The 25,744-nt window shown below is 35.6% G+C and overlaps 1 protein-coding gene across 2 annotated transcripts in view; it reads right to left on the bottom strand.

The window, feature by feature from the left end:
* LOC140327134 (uncharacterized) overlaps positions 1 to 25,744 on the bottom strand; it is a 36,927-nt gene that overhangs the window by 7,865 nt on the left and 3,318 nt on the right. The window contains exon 2 of one of the 2 annotated variants that reach the window (XM_072406346.1): positions 16,225 to 16,336. The exons of the other annotated variant lie outside the window; for it this stretch is intronic. The gene's annotated coding sequence lies outside the window, so the exon portion shown is untranslated. The remainder of the gene's footprint in view (positions 1 to 16,224; positions 16,337 to 25,744) is intronic. 2 annotated transcript variants of the gene reach the window in all.

Consider the following 25,744-nt stretch of genomic DNA (forward strand, 5'->3'; position numbering starts at 1 on the left):
AACATGTATCTGTTGATTAATATAAGAGACTTTTGTCTATATGGATTATTACTATAGGCTAAGCATTTCTAGGGATTAGCATTAGGGACTGCATGAATCCAAAGAATAATATTAGGGAATACGTGTGTTCATAGGTTAGCATTAGGGACTTTGCGTTTGCATTTATATTAGGAGCTTCTCATTTCTATGAATTTATATTACGGATTTTGTGTTTCCATTGATTATTATTAGTGGCTATATGTAGTTATGGAGTAAAATTAGGAGCATCTAGTTTCCATAGATTTTATTAGGGACTTTGTGTTTCCATGGGTTATTATTGGTAGCTACATGTAGTTATGGAGTAAAATTAGGAGCTTCTCGTTTTCAAGGATTATTATTTGGAACTTTGTGTTTCCATGGATTATTATTATTGGCTACATGTAGTTATGGAGTAAAATTAGGAGCTTCTTTTTTTCATAGATTATTACGGACTTTGTGTTTCCATGGGTTATTATTAGTGGCTACATGTAATTGTGGAGTAAAATTAGGAGCATCTTGTTTCCACAGATTAATATTTGAGAGCTCGCGTTTCTGTGGATGCACAGGTTATACTGTATTGTCAATTATTGTTCTGTGTGTTGTATGTGTGGCTTATCCACCATCTATGAACAAAACGTTCCGCTGTAGCTGCACTGTAAATATTCCACCCTGAGCACACATTACATCACAGATGCAAAGTGCAGGACACGGCCGTCTCACTGGGAGGAGGTCCTCTGTACAACCACAATGATGGCTTCTGTACTTTTAATGGAAATCATTTACATGTTGGCTGAAAATTCCTGACTACCAGGGTTAGCACACACCTCACACACCCTCCTTTGTTTCTATTTGACTAGCTGAAAAGGAAATGAAAATTAAATTCTTTAGACATAGATATTTTTATATTTCTACAGATGAAATAACTATAAGGATGTGTGTTAGAGTTTGTCCTTACGGATACATAAAGGGATTCCTTTTACATTTCATCTTCGACATCCTGCCCGTTATTAGGGCAATATTCATTAAACAAATTTTAATTGATTGATTGTGACATTGTTTAAACTCCATATATGAGCCATGATTTCTCAGCATTTTTTTTGTTTAAATGCTATTCGAAAGCATTGACAACCTAGAAAAAAAAGTTTGCAGGTTTACCAGGTAAAAATATATATTTTTTATATAATGCTTGAAAATATAAAAGACTTCAGCTGACACATTTATGACTGGTTAGCTGCTACAAATAAAATTTCTGTTCTTGGGGTTGGTAATTCTTTTAGGATCAGGGATCGACATTTTAACCTTTTCATTACCAGACCAATTTACATACAACACCAAATTAAAGATAGATGCATTTGTTTACTGCATTCAAACACAATATAATTTCTCTGTGATATGTTATTGACTCACAAACACTTACCAAACCTGACAAAATAAGATGAATTCTGCTATGATGCTACCAGTAATCACAACACATTTAGTGATTTTAAATTAATTCAAATTAATAAAAAAGTTGAGCTGACAGTGTGTTTTTTGTATTTCCCCAGAGTAATGCTTAAAGTTGCAGCCTTATCTAAACAAGACTTTACAAAACATCTCTTGGTATGTTGGCAGGTACAGAACCACAATTATTGTATGTATAAGACTGTCAATGAATCATGACAAACAAAGAAACTCATTCTATGAAAAGTATAACTTTGTACGTTATATAAAGGTATAACTGTGTCTATTCATGTGGTAACCACACTGGTAATACAGTAGATGACGCACCTCTTACTGAAGGACAATAGGCTGAGTCATTTTCAAAATTCTTGTCCATTCAGTGCTCAAATCACAGACCTTTCTCCTTGTGTTCTTAGAAGAATACTTTTAAATGACAAAACAATAATCATTGTAATGCTTGTGCAGTAGCAAGTACTGTGCAGATGTGTATGACAGCCAGGGTTCACACACACTGATGCTAAAACATGACTTCTTCAGCCAACTGGTCCCCAACAAGTTTACATTATGGACCTGATTTTTAAGATCTCCAAGACTGAAGAGGATAGGATATCAGGGGAGAACCTGGGTGGTCCAGCAAACCTTGAATGGATCACATCCAGGACTGAAAACCTTTAAAAGCAAATTAGTTTGAAGAAATCCATTCCAATTTACTGGATCGCCCAGATTCTCCCACGATAGTCAACCTTTTCTAGTCCTGGAGAGCTTAGTATAAGAGAGTTGAACATAAACCAGCCCTGGTTCAAAGTCAGCTCCACCCCAAAGCTCTTGATGGTCAACAAATCTCCAACAGTAATAGTCCAATAGTCCACTAATAATCACACTCCACTTCATGCATTCTTCATGATGTTTAGTATACCAAATAACCAGAGCCTGCCAGAGTAAGATAACATGACATATGCAATACATAAATCATACATAATATGGAATTCGACAATTCTCACTGCGAGATCCTTTGGGAGGCATTAAATATTTAAACCCTATACGTGTATGGAACTAAAATATCAGTTTATAGTTGAGTCAGCATTTATTTATAGTGTGGTCTACATGCATGTTTATTGCAGGTTTGCAGACTTGTTGCAGAAGGGGCTGACAATGGCCCTTTTTCAGGTTCGGGATCTTTGGCCCTCTTGACCACATATCTCGTGCACATGTGCACAGGAGTTTAGTCATTGGCATGCTGGGATTGTACACTCAGCTAAGCATGTGCAGAGATTTTCTCATTCACCTTTACACACGTTTGATACGCTATCATTTTGTTAATTTTTTTGTAAAGAAATTGAATGGATAGGATTTGATTGATTATCCAGGAACACAATATGTAATTTTGATTGATATTTACTTGAATTTCCAATTGAAAACCCAAAAATTAGTCTCTTGCAATCAGTCTGGTACTGAATTCACTCCAGACACTTTTCAAATACCATCAGTTTATGAGATCAGAAATTAAAATTGTAATGTATACTAGTCATTACATTCGTCAACGATCACCTGGAGGTAGGTGAGCATTTTCTGGCCAGTTTTCTGTCCTATCTACTAGCACAAATCATAAAAGGGTCCTTTTTCTGCAAATCAGATAATTGAGGAAATATTCATTACTTTGCACAGTAATCATCTCTGCGCTTACTTAAACTTTTAGACCCACAACGCCAACGAAGTGTTGGGCCCATGTTACAGCTGGGGGGTTGATGAGATCATATATGCGTAAACACCAACAATGAGGGTAACGGATGCATACTGCAATGATCCCCTTGCTGGTTTTGTGAATCAGAAACCTCCTAATTTTTATTGTGCATGAGGATGATCAGCCCACACAAAATGGTTCTGTTAGTGTTCTGAAAGTAATACTTATTATTAATCCTGACTTGCCAACATAGTTTCATGAGGACAAAATTAAAAAAGTATTTTGTTGCTTTTTAAAGTTCTGTTTTCCGCACAATGCTTTACTTGTATGTAGGAAGACTCTGCAGAACCAATTTAAACTTAATTAAATTACAAAGGCATTTCAAGATTTAATTAGGAAAAATGCTGATGCAGGAAGGAGTAGCCAACTTGTGTCTTATCAGATGTAAACAAGGATTTTCTCATGCAAATTTTAACGCCTTTCTTATCATTATAAGACTCATGCGGTGATGCATCCCTGAAATGACTGTGTCTGGATTTAAAATGACAGAACCGCCACATGTGAGGATTCTAATACTGGCAAATCATGCTGTGATATGTGGCAGCTGGGATGATGATACAGTGTATAATGCTAGCGGGAACACTTAGTTCTGGTAGGGCCATAACATTTGTGTGATGAAGCATTGTGACAAAATCATTAAGATGCTCCCCCACTTTTCTTATCTCTTTTCTAAGACAATTCTTCTAGTGATACAGAAAGCTAAATGATTTCAAATTCATATATGGAGGCTTCAAAACTACACTTCATAAATACTTTTATATAGATGTATTTAACAAATGTTATTACTTTCATATCTAAATCGAAGACACATTTAAGTCCCTGCTGTTACTGGGTCCCATAACAGCCACATGATCTGCTATGGCTGTAGTTACCCCTTTGAGTTCTGGGGTGTGGAGAAAATTAGAAGAATACATTTTGACCACTGCAAACAAAGTGATCACCCCAGAAAAAATACGAGATCCACTCTCAACCTAATTTTCACACATGCTGCTGGAATTCTATAGCTCTGAACCTAATACAGATCAAACTTCAACTAAATAGTGTTTTAATGGGTGTGCACTCCACAGGTTAGAGAGAATGTAGGCAGCATAGTTGGCTCAGGGGTTAGCACTCTGGCCTTTGCAGCACTAGGCCACAGGTTTGTATCCTCACCAGGACTGCATGGAGTTTGTATGTTCTCCCTGTGTCTGCGTGGGTTTCCTCTGGGTACTCTGGTTTCCTCCAACATCCCAAAAATCATGCAGTTAGATAATAGACTTTCCTTTAAATTGCCCCTACACTACATTAATGACACATGACCATAACATTATGACAATGGACTTTGTAAAGCGCTGTGTAATGTCAGCTCTATATAATGTGACCGTCTTTCTTTAATTTCTGTATTTTTTTCTTGTGTGCAATTAGATTCAAACATAAGAAAGGGTAACATAACACAATAGTTTATTTCATGTGATTACAATAGCATAACCATTGTTACCCACATCAATAAATAGGCATATATGAAATATCATGGCACTTGCTATGTCATGTAACCATTCTTAGCCAAACTGTTCGTTGGATATTCTTCTAAGCCCTGTCATAGTTTTTTTTTAAAGGACACTAGTTATGCTTTGCGATAATAGAAATATCTCAGGCATGTATATTGTAGAACATTAAACAAAATGTTGCACTTACTGCACAAAGAATTATACAGTGGATGTTGTTTATGTTGTGTCTTTTTAGATATGTTTCACAAGTGCTGATACAGAAACTAAGCTTTTAGAGAATCTCCAGCAAAAGGCATGACCTCTGTCTTTAGGGTTCAACGATTCCTACAACTTCATGCAATAAGTCCATAGTGTAAATAGGCATTTAACTGGCTTTGCTGAATGCAACAACATTTGGGAGTGACACTTTGTCTGTGAAGCTGGAACATATTGGTTACAGATGATGGAGTGGGAGGGAGTGAATTAGCCTGGGGAAACTGAGATTTTATGTAGAATTGTTTATTTTATGTACTTTGAGTTGTTATTGTTATTTTTTACATTATATGTGGAGGGTTTGTGTGCACCTTATATAACCCCCAACCTTGGCTAGGTAAGTGGTCAACCTCCAAAATAAGTTAAATATTAATACCTACTAGATTGTAAGCTCTTCGGGGCAAGGTCCTCTCCTCCTGTATCACTGTCTGTATTAGTCTGTCATTTGCAACCCCTATTTAATGTACAGCGCTGCGTAATATGTTGATATATAAATCCTGTTTACTAATAATAATAATAATTATAATATTAATATTACCAAGATGGATAGTTACATCATTGAAAAACAAACCATTACCCCAGAGTATAGATGCTTTATATGTTTTTGAGATTATAGTTACTGTGATACAGGATGACAAGTGAACTGTGGAGTACTTCTTTTTCTGCAATGTACATTGACTTACCTTAGGAATTCTGCACAACCTCATGCCATGTAATGGTAACTAACTGTTCTGCCATACAATTAATGAGGCCTAGTGCTGCATTCTTTGATTTTTTTTGTTATTTACTTTTATATTGTCATTACAACCCTGTTAGAAAAAACGGTGTTTCCCATGTTTGTCTGTACCGTCTGTTAAAATCTATGAAAACTTTTAAATAAAGAATGTTAAAAAACAAAAGGAAATAAAAACAACCCACAAATGTATTTCTTTTCTAATTACGGTAATAGTAATTACCATATTTTATATTGGTTGCTTTATTATGGGTTCATGCTTTTGCAGCAAAAGAACAAAGTGTTACAGCTATTGATATTTTCTTGCATTTGATTTGCATTTGTAATGCACATTTAATACAGGTCAGCAAAATCCTATTGACTTTTATTGAGCAGTACTTATGGCAGTTCAGAAGCTACATTTAACGCAGCCGGTTCTATTATGGTTTATTCAAATTACATGCAAAGCAGGTCAAATACGCCATTTTTATAACAAAATGCGGAGTTTTTTTATTTGTATGTTCAAATAGTGAAAAAACATAATTTGACTAAAAAACCAGTGACCTCTTTCCCAAAAATATTATCATGTCCATTTTTTTGCTAGTAATAATATACTTATTTTAGACATTTTTTAGAATGTTGGAAAATTCTGCATTTGATTCCACAGAAACAACAGTACATCTGCTTCTGTTTATATTTATTTGCACATAGACGCTCTTGTAATCTTCATCTTTATTTGTCTATGGATTTTATAAGCTCTTCTACCTTATGTTGTTCTTGAATTTGTCACCATGTATAATAAATTATTGAAAATATGTCTCATGGTAACATGATTCTATTTTATTAAACCATTCCCCACAGCATGTGAGTTACTTTGGTAGCTTGGTAATATAATTAAACTAATCAAATTAACTATATATCATGCTTTTATCATGTACTCATCTCTGTATACATGTTGCGTGTGTTAGGTTTTTGTGCTTTTTGCTTTTTTTTGCCTTTCCTGGTCTTCCTTCCCTTTTTTTCTGTCTACTTTATTTTTAAATAAAACCTTTATGTTTTTTTGTGATACTTTATTTTAAACCCAGTGGCATTATAATTTATTTGTTTTTTCCCAAATGTCCAGAGGTTATGCCCAGAAGCCGAACACCAAGCGTAATCAGAAGCCCCATTTCCATGAATAGAGCAAGTGAGTCCCCTTTTCATAGCCACAGTCACCACTATAAATTGGCACCCATTTATAAATAAGGCAATTAAAAAAAAAAAAATATGTCCCTAATTTCAACTCACTACCTAAATAATCCACTTTCTGTCAAGTTCATTATTTATAACATTTCTCCTTCATAGGCAGCTATTGTATTGTGCTAAAATTGCTTTAATCAAATCTGTAATTGCAATCAAATCTGTAAAATTAGCAAATAAATGCACAATGCAATAAAATCTCCCTCAGAATGGCCATTCTGTGCATTGCTATTATAATATAGAGAGAATTACCGTACTTTAATCTTCTAATGAGTCACGACGGGGCTGTCACAATTTCCATATTGTCCGCTACAGTGATTTAACATACCTTTCATCAGATATTTCCCCAAGAAAACATTTCTAATGCCATAACTGTAGAGTGACTTCAAAAACTTGGGCTTCCATCTGACTGAGCACATCAAACAGGAAAGCGCTTCTGCAAATTACCTTTCCTCTAAGGTACCCACTCACTTCCAATTCATTTATCTGTGGTCCTTGAAATTAGCATCTAATGTTCCATCATTATTATCACTAATGTTTCTTTATATAATAACACCAGGCACAATAAGATATGCTGACAAGGAAATGTTTCACCTGAATTATCAAAGCCAAATATAGGACAATTCATGATTTATATCACACAGATAAGGCCACCAAAATAAAAGAAAAACTCTGCAGATTTATTGTTTTCACTACAATATTATTAAATGGTTAAAGTCTTGCTCTGGATAGTGCCTAGTATGTAAGCCTGCTTGTTCATTCCTGGAAGTAAACGTCATGCATGTAAAGTAAGCTTTTCTTGCTTAAAGTGGAAGTGTAGGCAAATAGCTAAATCAACATTGAAATACCTAAGCAAAAACTTGTCAGAAAATATGTAATGCAGTCCATCCAGTTTTCTAATTCAGACCTCATTTCAGCTTTTTTTAGGATTGCCTGGGACTGGACATTGAAGGAGCAGAAATACACTAATGGGGCCAATGCTGTACTCTTCTATAATAATCACCCCAATCTATGTAATCTGCATGGTAGTAAAGCTTTACTAGCTCACAGGGGCGCCCGTTTTTATTCCAACTCCTTCTTATACTGTGCAGGTAATTGCTGATGATTGCAAATATAAAACGATCCTATTTGACATAAAATATAAGATGGCAGCCCCATAAAACAAGTCTATCTATATGTAACTTTCTGACAGATGAAGGTATTCCAAACCTACAGCTGTATGAATATCTGCTCATTTCAGGGAATACAAGGCAGCATGGTGGCTCAGAGGTTAGCACTGTGGCCTTTGCAGTTCAAGTACAAATAGTAGGAGTAGGTTTGAATCTTGGCCAGGAAACAATCTATCTGCATGGAGTTTGCTGGTTCTTCCTGTGCTTGTGTGGGTTTCCTCCCACATACAAAAACATGCAGTTAGGTTAGTTGGCTTCCTCCCAAACAATGGACCTTAGACTTTATTAATACATGTGGCTATAGTAGGGACATTAGATTGTGAGATCCTTTGGGAGACAGCTAGTGACAAAATTATGGAGTTTGTAAAGTGCTGTGTAATATGTTGGCGCTATATAAATACTTTGAAACATTATTACAGAAAGTAAAATAAGTATTCCAACCTTTCAGAATGGTAAAATACCTGAACTGGACAGGAAGCATTGAAGCAGCGTTTTAACATATACCGAGTTAATGTCATGTTAGATGGGGTCGATCAGACTCCATGTGATTTGGTTATATGAAATTTGGAAAGTCTGTATGTAACATAAAGAGGAACTACACATTGCAAAACATTCTTTACAATATTGTTGTCATATAAGCAAGTTGTCACTAGGATCCAAGGTTTTAGACAGACACTTGAACTGTTTATTCCATATCTCAGAAACATACTGGTAGGTTAACTCGTTTCCCCTTTAAACTGACCTTATAATATGGAGTTCTATTACTAATATAAATAAAGGCTGTTTACATAGCTAAGTATTTTTATTTTTTGCCATGGGTAGTTCACTGTGAGTGAAAGAAGTAAAGCTCTGTGCAAATTATTTATTTTTCTTATTTCCTTGCATGTGATTGGATATTCTTTTCAAAGTCAATTTTCTTTGCATGAACAGCCTGAACTTCTTTAATATCAACCACAATGTTAGGAATATGTGACTATTGAAAGGACATCAGATTGTGAACAGTAGGAGACATGGCTATGCATTTTGTTTAGTGATGTTTTATAAATATTGGTGCCATATAAGTACATAATAATGATTAAAATAATATAAGGAGTAAGGGACCTCAATGTGAAACTTTACCAAGAACCAGAGCTGAAATGTGTCCTCTCACCCATTATAAGGTATACAGAGTTGCATTTCTTCTCTGTATTCACAAATGCTATTTACTAATGCTATTTTTCCATTACTTCTCAGCTATACTAAGTCTGTCAGTTAACTGTCATTACATGTACTTCTCACACCCTTTCATCATAAAAATCATTCATACAATGCAAACTGTTTTTCTGTGTGACTATCATAAACTATTTCATACAAATACTTATAGAAACATTTGGCCATAAATCTCCATGTACGAGTTCTGTTAAAAAACGTGACAAAACTAATACAGAAACAGATTTGTAGTTTAAGAAAAAGCATTTAGTGTTAGAGCAGTCATAAAACACGTCAACATGCACGACGGGTAGAAAGTTTTAAGTCATGAGAGTATGACTCTGAGAATCAGTTGTCTCCCCATACCAATCACTGTGCAAATGTTTGTTTAGGTCTATGGAACAAGGAACCAAAGAAATAAAAAAAGTAACAGAAGATGACAATGGAGTGATACATACTCTATATGTATTTCTGAAAAAAAGGTAGAAATAAGTATAAGCCATAGTTCCACTTTAAATGCATACTTTCCATTACTATTGATACTTTTGTCTACCGTGGATGACAATGCGTGAAAGAAGTTCTAACCAATAAGTTTTACAGCTGAAAGTGTATCCTCTCCAGCCTTGGATACCTATAATAAATCAGGTTCATAGCAAAAATCAAACAATAGAGAAAGAAAGCACTGAAAAAAACAAAAGGTAGGAAATGATAGATGTAAACACATCACAACCTTTTACCCTAGCTGTAAGGAAGGCTTGGGAAAGTAATAAGTAATGGACAACAATTTGTACAGTCATAGATTTATCATGTTCCAATCACTCGGCAAGTAAATATAAATGTTTTCCTTCCCAGAGTCAGTACCTTGTGGATAAACTACAAAGCCATTTCAGGCCCTCAGATAACAATATAACTCCCATACATTGTTAGCAGTTCTGTGTAATAGCTGCCACTGATTGTGATAACAGCTTCACATAGGCGCACAATTTGACAAACTACCGACCCATGGAGTGTAAAATTGTACTCTGTCTATCGGATCCCTGTGGGAGACATTATACAACTTTCAATTACCACAAGTAAGAAGTGAAAGTAGAAAGGCAGGTCGGGGCTGAGTGAAAACCACAAGCTTCTTGGCTCTAAATACATGGTTGGATGTTTAAGACCGAGCTTTACAAAGTCATAAATCGCCAGGTCCACAACTTGTATTCTACTCACTCTGCTCATACTGATAGTAAAAGGTCAAAGCTTTTAACAGGATAAGAAGAAAAAAGGCCAGACTAAGCACAATAAGAACAGCGGCATGTTATAAAAATGTATGTTACAGCAAGACAGATGACTAAAAATAGAGGGATTAAAAATTCATGATATTTTCAACAATAAGCTTATATAGAGGTTGACATGGAAAGGTTAAGGTTGGGGATCTGGTGTAGATAGATGTGACAATCACGAAGGTCTTATATATCCCAGCTGAGACATGCCAGTGTTTTTCTCTACATGGCACTGAAAATGCTTTATTTCTAATCTTCAAAATCCCAAGACGCTTTCAATGACAAACCAAACAAAAACTATAAAATGGGAAATATTGTTCAGAAAGGGTTGCTGTTTTTATAAAAGTAGTTGGGATTAATCTTTTGCAGGCAAGGGCTTAGAGAAATATTTTAAAATATATTTATTTAAAGCTCAAGTTTACCTACCGCATTTTCTGCCAGTGACATTTTCCTGACTACTATTTGCTTTCTCAGTTATACCAAATTTTTTCCTTCTTCTCGGATTTCTTCACTTTATTATGTCTTTTTTGGCATTTAAATCTGACACCTCACTTGAAAATGTATATGTGTCCAAATGAATGTTGTAATAATTGAAATATTTGAAAAGGTAGTGACACAATAAAAATAAATCTTTGGGGTTGGATGTTTGCTTAGCAAATTTATTTTCACCTCGTTTAACTCTGTGCAACATGTGCTAATATGATTTTTAGATGCACATTGAAGTCAGCATTGATCGGTGATTGAAGTCAGCAAAACTTGAATGAACTTAACTCCTTTAGTAAAACAACCTGTTTACCCCTTAAGCTGCGTACACACTTCCAATTTTTATCGTTGGAAATGAACGACGAACGAACGACGAACGATTGATTGGTCAAAAATCGTTCGTAAAAAAAGTAACCAACGACGCCGACGAACGAGAATAGTCGCTGGAAATGAACGACCGGACCGGCGGATCGGATTGGACAACGATCGTTGACCATCTATCGTGTGTACGGTCGTTCATTGATCGTCCATGGTCTGAGCATGCGTGATGAACGAACGTTCGTTCACTTCCTGTCGTGCACGTCACTTCCTGTATCACTCAAACGATCGCATCTATTGTGTGTACAATATCTGCGAACGATCGTGTCGTTATCTGCATGTACAGGATCGGTGCTATACGATCGTTCGCCGATATCGTGCAGGATCGTTCGTCGTTCGTTTTCCAACGATAATAATTGGAAGTGTGTACGTAGCTTTAGGAGAAAGGGGACTAATGTTGTGTTAGACTAAGGAGTAACCCTAAAACACAAATGACATAAGATATAAAAAAATTGAGACAGGTCAAAATTGATGAAAAAGGTATTGTATTGGAACTCTAAAATCCTCAGTGGCAGTTGATAAATTAGCACACTGGAGGTCAACTCTTTGCAACTGTAGTGGTGATGAGTAAAAGCAACCCTGCAGCCAGAAGCAACATGTTGCTTTGAGGAAGTGTGCTGCAACTCCACCACAATGGCAATGCATGCACAATCTAATTTCCATCTGCTCCCATTTGGGAGTGGGAATATGAACAAATGGGAATGCAGTTGATTGGTTTACTGCAGGTCTAAAAGAGGTCACTAAATCTTATCTTTTCCATGTACAGCACATAATTTAATGAAGCTCTCCTAGGCTGAAGAATATACACTTTCCTCAGTTAAGTTGGGGGATTCTGCAAACCCAGAATAGATCTGGTCCAGGATTGAAAACATTTGCTAACAAATAGAAATTACTTAGGAAATCCATTTCAGGTTTGCTGGATCAGCCAGCCTGACTGATGAAAGTGTATCTTCACATTTGGAGAGCTTTAACAAATCAGGTCTAGAGTGTCATTTAGGCAAACATGTTTCTGATCCCGTACTGTAAAGATCATAAAGTTATGAGTTACAAAGCAAAGCGGAAAAAGTTAAAAGATCCTAGCTAGTGACATTGTGGAAGAAGCTGAGCATTTTTGATTAGGTATGCATTAAGAGTTTTGATTTCAAGACTACAAAAGATTTTGTGATATTCTTTCCTTATTTAGTGGCATTCACCCACACACATATTGTCACTTATAATGATAATGACCACCAGAAACAGACCGACCATCCTAATCTACATCCTTCTGGGGATAGTAGGCAAAAAAATCTAATATGATCAACTGAACACTTTATAATATATGACAATTAAATGACCCTGTCAAAATACCAATGCAGAATTTCACTTGAGACAAATGCAAAAAGAAAAAAAGTGGCCACTGCTTTTTTTAAGTTAACAGACAAGACCAATAATATCAGTGTGTTTAAAGTTAAAATAGAACAAAAAATTTGTGCTATAAATATTACTTTAGCAAGGTCTAGGAAGTTACACAACACAAGGAAAATGAACAATAATAAATCTAAAATTTCATCAATCATGAGCCAAATTTGTTTAAATAGAAAAATGATTTGGTAATATAATGTATGGATCACTGTACAAATAAAATGATCACACTGGTGTCATATCTTTATAAATCAGTTCATATCATAAAGTCACATTAGTCTTAAAGTCTGGTCTCTTAAACAGGGACCATATTTTTCCACAAACACCATATTATTAAATATTTTTTTTCTAAAACTTTCCTATTTAAATTACAGAAAATAAATAACAATGTTCTGGAATAAAAAATATACTTCCAACCAATTTGTTTGTTTATTTATTTAGAGCATTATTTGATGTTTATACCTAAAAGATATTCCTTTGTCCTCATTTGCCAATGCTACATGACTTTTAAATAATTATTATTAATTAAAAATACAACAGGACTAAAATATAAACCTTTGACCTTTGCACTTATAAATATATTTCACATTTTAAATTTAAATTAAAATATTTTTGTAATGAAGTGTTTTGTTTAAATTATGGTTTATTTTATTTTTTTTTACAGATATACAGAAAATTTTCTGATCATTTTGATAGATTGCAAGTGGTATCAAAATTAAATATCTTTATTTTTTTTTACAGATAATGGGGTTCTATTCCGCTTTTTTATTTGTCCATAAAAAATTTCTAGGTTCATAATTTGTGTAAACTAGTGGCAGTATTCACACAATTTTATTTTGATTCTGGTCAACAGAAAAGACTCGGGCTTTGTCTCCTCTTTTTTGGGGGGGGTGGCTTTTATTTGTTGATATGATAATGAATAAATGCAAAAAACAATGCAGCTTTGTAATCATTAGTGCATTGTAAATGAAGGTATATATGCAAGCAGTGTTTGACCTGGTATCAGCCTCCTGCAGTCTTTGTACAAAGAGAGAGTGTTAATATGAGAAATGCTTACAAGAAAGGAAAAAGGTGACAGAGATGAAATCATTGCTTCTTCTATTATTGTTCAGTAATAGGCTTGGGGTAGGTCCAGGATGACCTGGCCTCAGAAAGTATGGGTTGAACGACGCTGTCCATAACACAGAGGTCAACCTAGTACAAAAATAAGGACCGTGGGGATAATCTCTGGATTAGGCTAAATATTACAGCAAAGCTGGTTTTAGTATGTTGGGCTATTCATCTTGGTATTGTATCTTGTATGTTATCTTGTCATTTGGAGTTCTACTTTAAACTACTGAAAGCAGTTTTCTTTCCCTATAAACTCTAACTTTGTAGCAAGATGCAGTTAAGGGTTGAATTGTGTGTATCACTTGTATAAAAAGAACATAAAAACACATATTTATAGGAAGAATTTCAGTCTAAAATGTATAGGATAATTCTATGATATCAACATGGCTTGGCCTTCTATAAAGAAGGAAAGGAAAATCAATGTTACAGATTCCAATTAATAACACACAGTAAGTATGGAAGATAATCTAATGCCCAGGAACCTTATTTGTGAATATTTTTCAGTTTTTCAGTGTAAACATGGTTTTAAGATTTTAATTGATACTGCTTACATCCTATATACTAATAGTTTTTTAAAAAGTTTTAAAAGCTTATTTTAATTAGATTTACTGCCTGCCTACTACTACCCAATTGACTTTGTAAGTGCCCTCATTAACCTATTGATAGGAGTTCAGGCAGAACCATGTATACCTTCACATTTATTAACGCTGTCCAAGACTGGAGGGAATAGACTAATAAGGGAGATCCTTGGTGATCCAGCAAGCCTGAAATAGATTTCTTCTATTGTGTGATACTTCTCTCTACTTCCTATTTAATGTACGGCACTGCCTAATATGTTGGTGCTATATAAATCATGTTTATTATTAATAATTATAATAATAATTTGCTATTTTTGGCAACTGTTTCCAATTATGGGCCAGATCCATTCCAGGTTCACCAGTTTTGGAGAACTTTGATGAATCAGACCCATAGAGTCAAAGGGCTGGAAATATCAACAAATCATCTTGCCAGTTGGAAATTAGAGAGAACTGTTATGGACAGCAGGTTAGCATGACATGGGCATGCTATTGGCCGTAGTATTGAATTCAATAAATTGTCTGCTATGGGGTACTGCATTGCATTATGGAAAGAGTTTTGCCTAATGAACATGGCCAGGATATGAAGCTCATCGGATACCTAGAACAGGAGTTTTTTTTTTAATTGCTTGCAGGCACCTTCTCATGTTAGCATAAAGGAAGTTTTTACTTAGAGTGGCAGTATACAAAAGTATAGTTTACAACATGGAATATTTTTAAAAATGGGATTTAAATTTTACCTACAAGTAAAGCTTTTCCATGAGGCTTATATTTGTACTTTATTTGTGTTGGTAATGTACCCATCTATGTATGTATATACAGCTTTTTAACAAACTAAGTAACTATATCTATTACAAATCCTGGTCAAAAAAGTCACTACAAATGTGCTGAACCTGAATTATTAAAGTTCTCCAAGACTGGAGAAGATAGACTATTAAGGGGGAACATGGGTGAGCTGAAAACCTAGAAAGGTAGAATTTGTTATTAGTTGGCAAATTCTGGACCAGATTCATTCAAGGTTTGCTGAATCACCCATGTTCTCCCATGATAGTCTATCTTCTCCAGTCTCGGGATCATTAAATTAATCAGGCCCATTGACACTGTTCAACATTGGATAATGTTATCATGCAGATTTAGGACCAGGTGGAGGGCAAAAATGATTATCCTGTTCATGCAATATAAAAAATAAACAATGAAAATGTGCAATGCATGATCAGCTTTGGGACTGGCAATAGTAAACCTTGAGCAAAACTCCTTCTTTGAATCCAACACATCAGAAACACAAGTCTTAAAAAAAACCTATACCATTTTGGACAGTCTGATGGTAGGAAAGAATGCATATATATACATTGACTATTTTAAATAAGTTTCAATGCTTTGAATAAAAGCATCTTACAAATAAACTTGTATTACAGGGTGCATTCATGACACAGTACAGATTTATTCACACTTTCTTGAATATACTTCATTCCTTCATGTTTACAAAAATATACAGCACCACATATACAGCACCTTTGGTAATTAAACTAATTTGAAGATTTGGGAAGTATTGTTCACATTATACATTTTTCAGTTAGCATGACAGTAATCAATATTTCCATTCTAGTTAAAAAAATGTGTTTGAGAAAAACAACTAGAGGATCTGTTTTGCCAGATTGGTACAACAATAGTCTGTTCCTGTGTACTATTTTAATTGATTCATTTATACCTTCATTTTTCTTTGTGGCCAAATTGTATTCCTAGCTATACATGTGTGTTCTTCTTACCTTAAGCCACAATTATTCAGAAGGTAGTCATTGTTTACACATGACGGCATATTCCAAACCTTTTGTGTTGCAATGTGCTTCCATTGTTATTTGTCTCTTAGCTGTAGTGGACCTGTTTACAAAGCATCAAACTTATTTTACTACTTAGAATGGCAGAAGTAAATAGCTTATATTTACTATATGAGACAAGCAAACTATTACGGTTTGAATGATCAAAGCAAGATTTTTCAATTTAGGAGGACACATTAAACAATAATGCTGCTTCTCCATACAATCTAGTGAGTGAGTGTTGCCACCCAAAGATACCAATGTGTTATTGGGCAGATCGACAGGTGAATAAAAGCTAACAAATACAGCTACAACATCTAAATGCTGACAAACTGCAATATAAACGTTTTGTTGGGTTTAGACTTTCACTTTACACTTTCAATCAGTTTTACTGTAAATATTGCATGGTACATGACCACCTTAGGGTGCAGTACATAATACAGTTTTTTTTACTTTTGATTAGTTTACATTGGCCAACTATGGAATTATTTTGTCTTTTATGTTTGTGTTCCACTATAACCCTGTTGAGAAATGCAGCAGGGTGTACATCAGTTAAGAGTGTGAGTATGCATAATCCACCAGGTAACATGCCTGGAAAACAGTGAGGTTGTTCGGTGTCACAAGATTTATTCTGAACGACGCAAGCTATGGAATGTACAACTCTATGATGAGAGAAACATGAAATAGAGAAACATGTAGATGCTAGAATCACCCAATGAGAAAACTTTGTGTTTTTATTTCATATTTGTGCTTGATATGCAGAAATGTGAATAAAGTGTAAAATAAAGTTGCTTGTTTGGGCAGTTTGTGCTGCTGTGCCATCCTGTCATATGCTCTCCTGTCCTGACCAAGGACCAATTTACAACAGAAGCATGGTATATATTATGTGTTAAACACAATGGACCTGATTTATTAAAGCTCTCCAAGACTGGAGAGGATAAACTTTCATCTGTAAAGCTAGGTGATCCAGCAAACCTGGAATGACCCGGTCCAGGATTTAAAACGTTTGCTGGCAAATAGCAAATTACTGAAGAAATCTATTCCAGGTTTGCTTGATCACCCAGCTTCACTGATGAAAGTGTATCCTGTCCAGCCTTGGAGAGCTTTAATAAATCATGTCCAATGTTTTGTGCATTAATATATTATTCATCGCACTACTTTTTAAGTGTGTCAGGCAAATGCAAGGTCTCCTTTCCTGCTGCGTTTAAAAGAAAGAAAATATATTAAATGAAGAACGTGAACAATTACTCATCTTTTTCCTGATTCCTTATGATGTCACCACATCCTGAAAAATTAAAATCTGCATGAATAGCCCGGGCCCTTGAAATCCCATAATCTCGGGACTTTGAAGCTCTTAACACAGGATTTCAATGCTCAGGATGCAGAAGTGACATTACCAGGAACCTGGTGCAGCATGTTGAGACATTCACATCAACACAGGGCATTGGTGTACACGGAGGCCATAGTGCATAAGGCAAATTTCCTATTTCTAGCCTAATAAGCAATATAAGTAGTGTGTCGGCATACATTGCACAGGCATGGTCTACCTTTGTCACCACCATAATACTTGTCCAAAGTAATGGTTTACAGCTATAAATTAGAACAAATGTGTGAACAAAGTGACTAAAACACATTGCAGGAGATAACAGCATAGAAAAATAAAAAGGTAAAAACTGAATTATACAAAAAAAAAAAAAAAAAAAAAANNNAGTGACTAAAACACATTGCAGGAGATAACAGCATAAAAAAAAAAAAAAGTAAAAACTGAATTAAAAAAAAAAAAAAAAAAAAAAAAAAGAATGGCAGTTTTATATAAAGCAGAGTGATTTAACAAATAAAATATAATGCAGTCATGGTTTACATCTACTTTAAATATTGCGTGCAGGAGAAAGAGTAACACTGATCTTTTTTCAGCAGTAGAAACAACACTCTAAGGTGAGGACAAGAAAAATAATGGAGAAAATCCATAACTGCAGGCCCCAAGTAGTGAAAAAAGCTGGTGACTACTTAAAAAACCTGGGTGGCAGCTACTAGTAACATTTACCCTAACCAGATTGTAAGCTCTGGGGGGCAGGGTCCTCTCCTCCCCCTGTGTCACTGTCTGTATCTGTCTCTCTTTTGCAACCCTTATTTACTGTACAGCCCTGCATAAAATGTTGGCGCTATATAAATCCTGTTTATTATTATTATTATTATTAATATTATGAACCCATTCTTCTAAAATCTTTACTGTACTGCCCTGTCTGGTTCTGCACAGTGTTTGAAGCAAAAGTCCTGACCATATCCAGCTCCTACTGTGCATGTGCACTACTTTCATCTATAATATATATATAACTATGGCTAGTACTTTACTCCTCCGGATAGATGGGGTCACCTTAAGTACAGATCAGCCATATAAATGAAGTGATAGAGAGGCATACATAAAAGTACTAAAGTTCATGCTACAAGGCTTTATGATCCCAGCAGTGGGGCTGATGAAGTATTTTACTAGGTAGCTTCTACTTGGATTGAGGAGAACACTAAAAGTAAACATGTTGATTAATACAGCTGAAAAGCTGAGTCGTTCTTAGCACAAAAATTTGCTGAGAATTTCTGCATGTGTCAGTGAGTTAGCTGAAAGACTCAGAATGCTTCTAAGGCAAACAAAATGATCTAAGCAGGTGTAGTAAATTGCAAATAGAACATATTGATTTTTCCATTTTTGTGGTCCTTTATTGTGACTAGAGGACAGAGAATGAGAGAGAATAAGAGAAAAGACAAATGGCATGTAACATAAAGTTGAGGTTGTGTAAACAGGTCCATATTTATAAAGACGTGCTAGGATAAAAGATATGCTAGAAATAACATGAATACAGAAAACTCAGTTTAACAAGAGCTATTATGTATTTATGTTCCATTACCCCTCCTGTCCTACACCATGCATATTATTGTGAGTTCATAGAACAAACACTGAGAACCTGTTAGACCGCTGCCTATTGTGGAGACACTCTGCTTCAATGCTCTTACTCATTATATGGATATTCCTAAGCAAATATCCCTGCCTATTGACATTCTACAGCTAAAGTAATATATGTTTGTAACTAGGATAACACATATTCTTTTGACACACATCCATGTACAAGAATCAGCACAGATTGTTTTTCAAAAGTTCTGTTAATGAGACCAGGTCACAGTACTGTGGAACACAGTATAGAATGCCGTGGGGTCAGTTCACAAAAGCTTTACCACATGCTTTACCAGATTTATTATTATCATGTGTGTGCAAATACTGCATTGGATAATACACACAAGAAAGACTTAATCAGGATCTACTTCCTAGACTGAGATGCTGGCTCAAACTGGAAACATTAATGTATATATTTGTATTACTTTTGGTATAAAGCCTTTTACTTTGTGGCCTGCTATAAAACTATAACAATAAAATAATTATTACTTAATACTAAGACTAAAGTAAATTTTTACTTCTACAGCAGACATATGACATTATCTGTGCCTAATCACTACACATATTCAAAACTTAAAAATTAAAAAATAAAATTATAATAGAAAAAGTATACTGTTGCTGTATATTCTGGCATATCTAAATTTTGTTTTATTTAGATGTATAATGTTGCTGATGTCTACTCCAAAAAGTATATATATATATATATATATCCCAAAAGAAACATGGCCTGCAATGTTTTACTTTTGTCATCGTCTCAAAGTACACAAAGGTGCAGAGCTATAAATACAGACTAACTGGCAGTGAGTTATTGCAGTGAAGTGATACATGTAATTTCAATCATGTTGAGCTGTGAACAAAGGAGTTATGAGACTAGATTAAATTTCGGTGTTATATAAAAAAATATCACAACATTCATAGTCTTGAAAAATATTGTTAAGGGAAAATCTGTCATGGGAGTTGTAAAAACTGCAAACTTGTAGCAAGACACATTTATAGTATTAGGACCCCCTACACCATAATCAATAGCAGAACAAAATAGAAAAATAACCTTGTAAGTAAAGAAAAAGTAGTATATCTACCTGCTTTAACCTTTCTACTGCAGAATGCGACACTAAGGGAGTTACAATGAGATTCTATTGAATACCGAGCATACAAAAACTTGTAAGACACTTTAGCACATTGTAGTAGGGTCATCTCAGAGCACATCGAATGCTTGGCATTGCCCAGGAATCAGGAGGTTTGTGACACCACCCTTCTATAGATTCCATTGGTAGAAGCCAAAGATAAAGAAAGGCATACTATATTTACAAAGTTTTTACCCTATAGTATTTTTTTAAACTTTCATGCTCCTGTTATGGTGAAGCGGGTCCTGCCTACTGGTGGTTGGATAGCTCCAATCGAGGTCCATTCTAGAGCCATTTCAGCCTAGAATTGGAACTTGAAATATGAGCAGCCATTTGACAGGTAAAGTACAGCTCATTAAAAAAATACAAGACCTGGATTTCCCAACTAGACCTGATTCAAAACAACTTGTATTTGTTCTGATGCTTTAAGTTTTTCTCTTTTCCATACCTTCACTATCTGAAAAAATTACTACAACTCAGTTTTCAAAAAATAAAAGTTTTTATACCCGATTGTAAAGTCCAGTCTGACACTCCCAACTGGGTCAAGAACTTTCTCATGCTGGTAAGTTCAAATCACCCCATAGACTAAATGCACATTTATGGAGTCTATTAAAACACAAACAAAGCTCAACTGCTTATTTCCACATTAAAATGTAAATTCATGGATTTATCTCTTACTTTTATAACAATCAGGATGCTTCTTTCCTATTCACATATTGCACCCGTTTGTGTTTGAAGGAGTATTGTTTTTACCCTGTGGGCAGCAATTTGCATTAAATGCAAAATATTTTTTTCCTGCTAACGTAAATAGACTGAAGCAAAAATAGTAAAAGCTACAAGCAGAAAGGTGTAATATTCATTCTAACATTAGATACAGCTACATTGATGACATGTGAGTCTCTTTATCCATCAAAGTCTTTCTCCACATTAATTAGCAAATTACACATTTTACTAACTCCACTCTTCTACATAACTATGTATAGGAAATAAAATATATGGAAAAAACTGAGAAGAATTTAGGAGGTTGTCTGTAAAGTCTTAAAACCAGTGAATTAAAAAATTATCCTAAAAATGGGGCATAAGTAGGAACATTGGCTACTTGGCCAAATTACCAGCACCAAATGGGCAAACATTTTGCCCAATCAACTGCCCTAGACCACTCACACATGTCCACCCTCATTGTAGCACAATAGGTCTCAGTTAATAAAGCCAACACACCAAGAGAACAACCCTTACACAGTTAGGGAACCCAAAATCTCAATAGAATGAGGGCTAATGGAAATGGGACTCATGCAGAGCATGACTAGGGTTGCAAAAAATGTTTGGGGTTCCTTGTTGACTCGTGCCACCGGTGGTCACATATGAAGAAGCTGATTGGATCTGGTCCACACATTTTAGGGGCTAAAAAAGTTTTTCAATGCAGAAAAGTAACTTCCTGGAATTTTCAGATGATATTTCTGACAAGACCTATGCAATTTAAATGAAGACTAAATAATGTGTCAATAAAACTATTAGAAGAAAAATGCAGAATGTATTACATAACAGGCTCCAGTCATGTGCTGGAAGTATGTGTGTTATACTTTACAGAAGTGAAAACTTAAGAGAACAATGTATGGTTCTGTTGCACACAATTCATCAGCATTGTAACAGAGTTAGCAAACTAGCCCTTTGGTTTTGTCACCCTTATTACCCTTCTGATCTCCAGGAACAAATGCAATTGGTATTCCTCTTGAATTATTCTGGGAAATGACAAAACAGGAGTAAACCTAATTAACCTGCAGAGCTGTGTCCTTTCTCAAGACCTGTTCCCGGAAGCCACTTTGTAAATTTTGTTCCCGGTCCATGAATTGTTTTAGACAAAATTGGGCCTTTAAAGAACAGCATTCCAGCATCTTGTATCCCTACTATTTCGTCAATTTGGATCTTGGTGCAGGCCCTGGAAAATTGCCCAGTTTGCTCTGCCCTCTGTCTCTATGTTCCTGTCATTTTCAGTACAATAATAAAAGCTCAGCCATGTGTCCAGAAATACCTTGACTAGTGAAATCAGATCCTGTGCACTTTCCCAACACTTTGCTCTAGTGTTTCAGGCCATATTACCTTTACAATCTGATATATACAACTTATTATTTTGTTGTGGGTATTGTATGTATCCCAAGCAATGTTTTTCAGGTCCTTTTCCCTTCATTACCTAATATGTACCCACTACCATGCCCTTCAGAAACCAATATGTACTTCTTCTCTAATGTTATAGGTCTGAATCCATTTAGAATCTGGTATCCTTGTTATACTCTTTAAGGTCCTATTTCTTCATATCTGATATGGACACCCTGCTGTACTCTTTTGGGGTCTATTCTGTTCAGAATCTGATATGAGACCATTTCTATACCGTACGAAGCCCAGTCTTTTGAGAATCCTGCATGGGGACCTTTGCTAAGCTGATATTTCTTTCAGTATTACAAGAAAAGGGGGAAATGTATTTTAACTGATCATCAGACATTTATACCAATCTAACCTCCCTTACTGGAATGAAAGTGGAATATTACCAACCCTGCACTGCGGCATCATCTTTTGGAAATACGGCTGCTTTGAAGAAGTTTTATTCAATTACATTCTGTTCTGGGTGGTGGCTCTGCTGATGTCAACACTAAGTTAGCTAAATTCAATATTTTAAAGCAGAACTATAAGATGAAGATTTTTTTTCACCCAACTTTTATCCCTTTAATCAGAGCATTTATTAACTGTGATGCCAAAGCTCACAGTCAATTTCTGTGGAAAGTACTTGGGCAGAGGAGAGGTGGCAGATCTGTAGGAGTAGACAGGAGATCTCTTCTCTTTTATCACCACCCTTATTATTATTATTATTATTATTATTATTAATAAACAGGATTAATATAGCGCCATCATATTACGCAGCGCTGTACATTAAATAGGGCTTGCAATTGACAGACTAATACAGACAGTGATACAGGAGGAGAGGTCCCTGCCCCAAAGAGCTTACAATCACCCTTGCAGGCAGTGTTCTGTCAATCCCCTACAGCTGCAAAGTTTTCCTTTATTGCAGTGAGGCAGGAGGATTTTGAAGTAGAAATGGTGCACAGTGGGTAAAGTAAGTCTTGAACTCAAACCACTGACATGGAAGGTAGCAACCTTTGTGTGTGCAGATAGCAATAGAATGCAGATTCCTACAGGTTGTAAGGCTGAAGGTATATTTGCATCCAGCCCGCCCTGACTAACACCCACACATAAACATGAAAACCATGGAAAGCACAAATCAGTGGGGGTCGTGGGTAGGCTTGATGATTGAATAAAAGCCCCATCAAGCCTTCCCCATTGATTCATCCATATGTTTAGGGAAGACGTCTGCTTGAGTAGGAGGACCCTATTCAAGTGTGGAAGAAAAACTGGTAAGGTGTAAATTAAGCTTTTTTTTCATTGAGTATAATAACATGTAACGGATCACATTCTTACAATTATTCAATAGTTATTTTTTCAATCTGTCTACTTTCGGCCATGTTTACATTTACACTAAAAACTAGTGACCTTTATAAATAGGCTACACATGGTTTTAGAAATTTCTGAGCTATTAACCCAGAATAAGTGTGCAGATTCAGTGTTCAGGCTAAACTCAGGCTTCAGGAGTTCATTGGCTGCTTATATGTTTCAGGTCAGTGACTCGCTAAGGTTGATTTACTAGTAGCAGAGGTTGTTAACTTAGCAAGCTAATGTGCACTTAGTTTAGTAAATAGGAGGAAGTTGTGCGGGATTATGTGTATATCTATATATATTACAAATAATTAAACATTCACACTATTTACTAATCTAAGTAACCATAAAAAGCAGATTTAGTAAATAATTCCCAGTAGCTGAAAGCCCAATATTACTACCAGGCAGCCAGGATTTTCAGAATAAACAAAATACATGACAGTATGCTTATAAAGGTCCGGTCATTATGGGAACCCTTGTAGCCTAACAAAGTATTCCAGGAAAAATATGTTTTAAAGCAAAGCTCAAGCAAAACACAATAGATTGTACAGATAACATAATGCCCAACTACAGGAAATAAAAATAAAAAGATTTGCTTTGGTTGAAACACTTACCTCATCTTTTGTGCTGTTCCCTCCAGTGCTTCATTTCCAACACTAGGTGTCTTTTGGTCTTCCACGTTTAATGCCCCCCCAGCTTTATAAATTAGTCCAGAAAACACAGGGGATTCTCCCTGTGCAAGGCATTATGCACCTGCACCTGGGGGGGCATCACTGCAATGGAGGGGGGAACATTGGAAGTGGAAGGGGGTAGCCTGGAGCTGTAATCTTTTTTTTTCTTCAGGCTTATTAGTCATTTATGCTCTGGGCACAGCTGCCCAGCTGATAACAATCTCTTCTCGCTGCACAAGATTAATTCAAAGGGATTAAACGCCTCTTTCTGCATCTATCTTGTCTTGAATAAGTATAACAAGCACATGATATTTCGGACGGAGCTAACCTGTGTAACCTCTAGCAGTGCAGAAACCTAAGGCAGAGGTCATTGCTGTGCTGCATTGTTCACTTGTATTGTGATGAATGTCCACAGTACAACCAGTTTAACCAACATTCTTAAGGGATTCTGTAACTTGCTAAAGTTATTTGTCATAATAGTGGCACACCTCCCACAGGTGTTCTCCAGCTCCACCAATTTACTCTTCTTATATCTGCTCTCCTAAGCCAGTTTTTCTACCTCCTAAAATTATATTATGGCTCTTAAAATGGATTGTACGCATCTTTCAGGAAAAATAGAGATCTAGAAAAGGAGGGGTCATCTACTGTAAAACATTAGGATGCTTATAAATAATTAGTCATAAAGTATTGAATGTGCTGGGTGCTTTGTCTCTCTCTCTCTCTCTCTCTCTCTCTCTATATATATATATATTTATATGAAAAACTGTTGTAGAATGTGCAAGGTTGAGAATACTACAAACAATGCTCACAGTTTGTGCAAAGGAGTAATGTAGAGTTAATGAAGGTGGGCATTATGTGCAGGAAAATGCATTCCAGTGAGCAGTATGCGGAGGAGAGAAGCAGTATGTACAGGAGAGAAGTGTGGAGGGTATTAGAATGGATGGTATTAGAGTAGACCAGTCTTGACCTTTTACCATGGAAGAACCTTTGAATTAACATTCAGGTGTTCATGGAACCATTTCTATAATTACTATATCCACAGCTGACAGTATATTAATATGGAGGTCAGTAGGAAGAATACCTTCTACATTGCTGGCCATTGGGAAGATTGTCACCCTTACAGATAGCCAGAAGGATCATTGGCGTCACCTAAACTGATCTGAGTGGTACAAAATTCGTATGTCTCAAGGAGCTCCAAACAACCGGTAGGAGAGGAGTGCAGTGGGTATGTCAGTGGGCAGTATGTGCAG

The sequence above is a fragment of the Pyxicephalus adspersus genome, chromosome 3, assembly GCF_032062135.1.
Source record: "Pyxicephalus adspersus chromosome 3, UCB_Pads_2.0, whole genome shotgun sequence".
Classification (NCBI taxonomy): domain Eukaryota; kingdom Metazoa; phylum Chordata; class Amphibia; order Anura; family Pyxicephalidae; genus Pyxicephalus; species Pyxicephalus adspersus.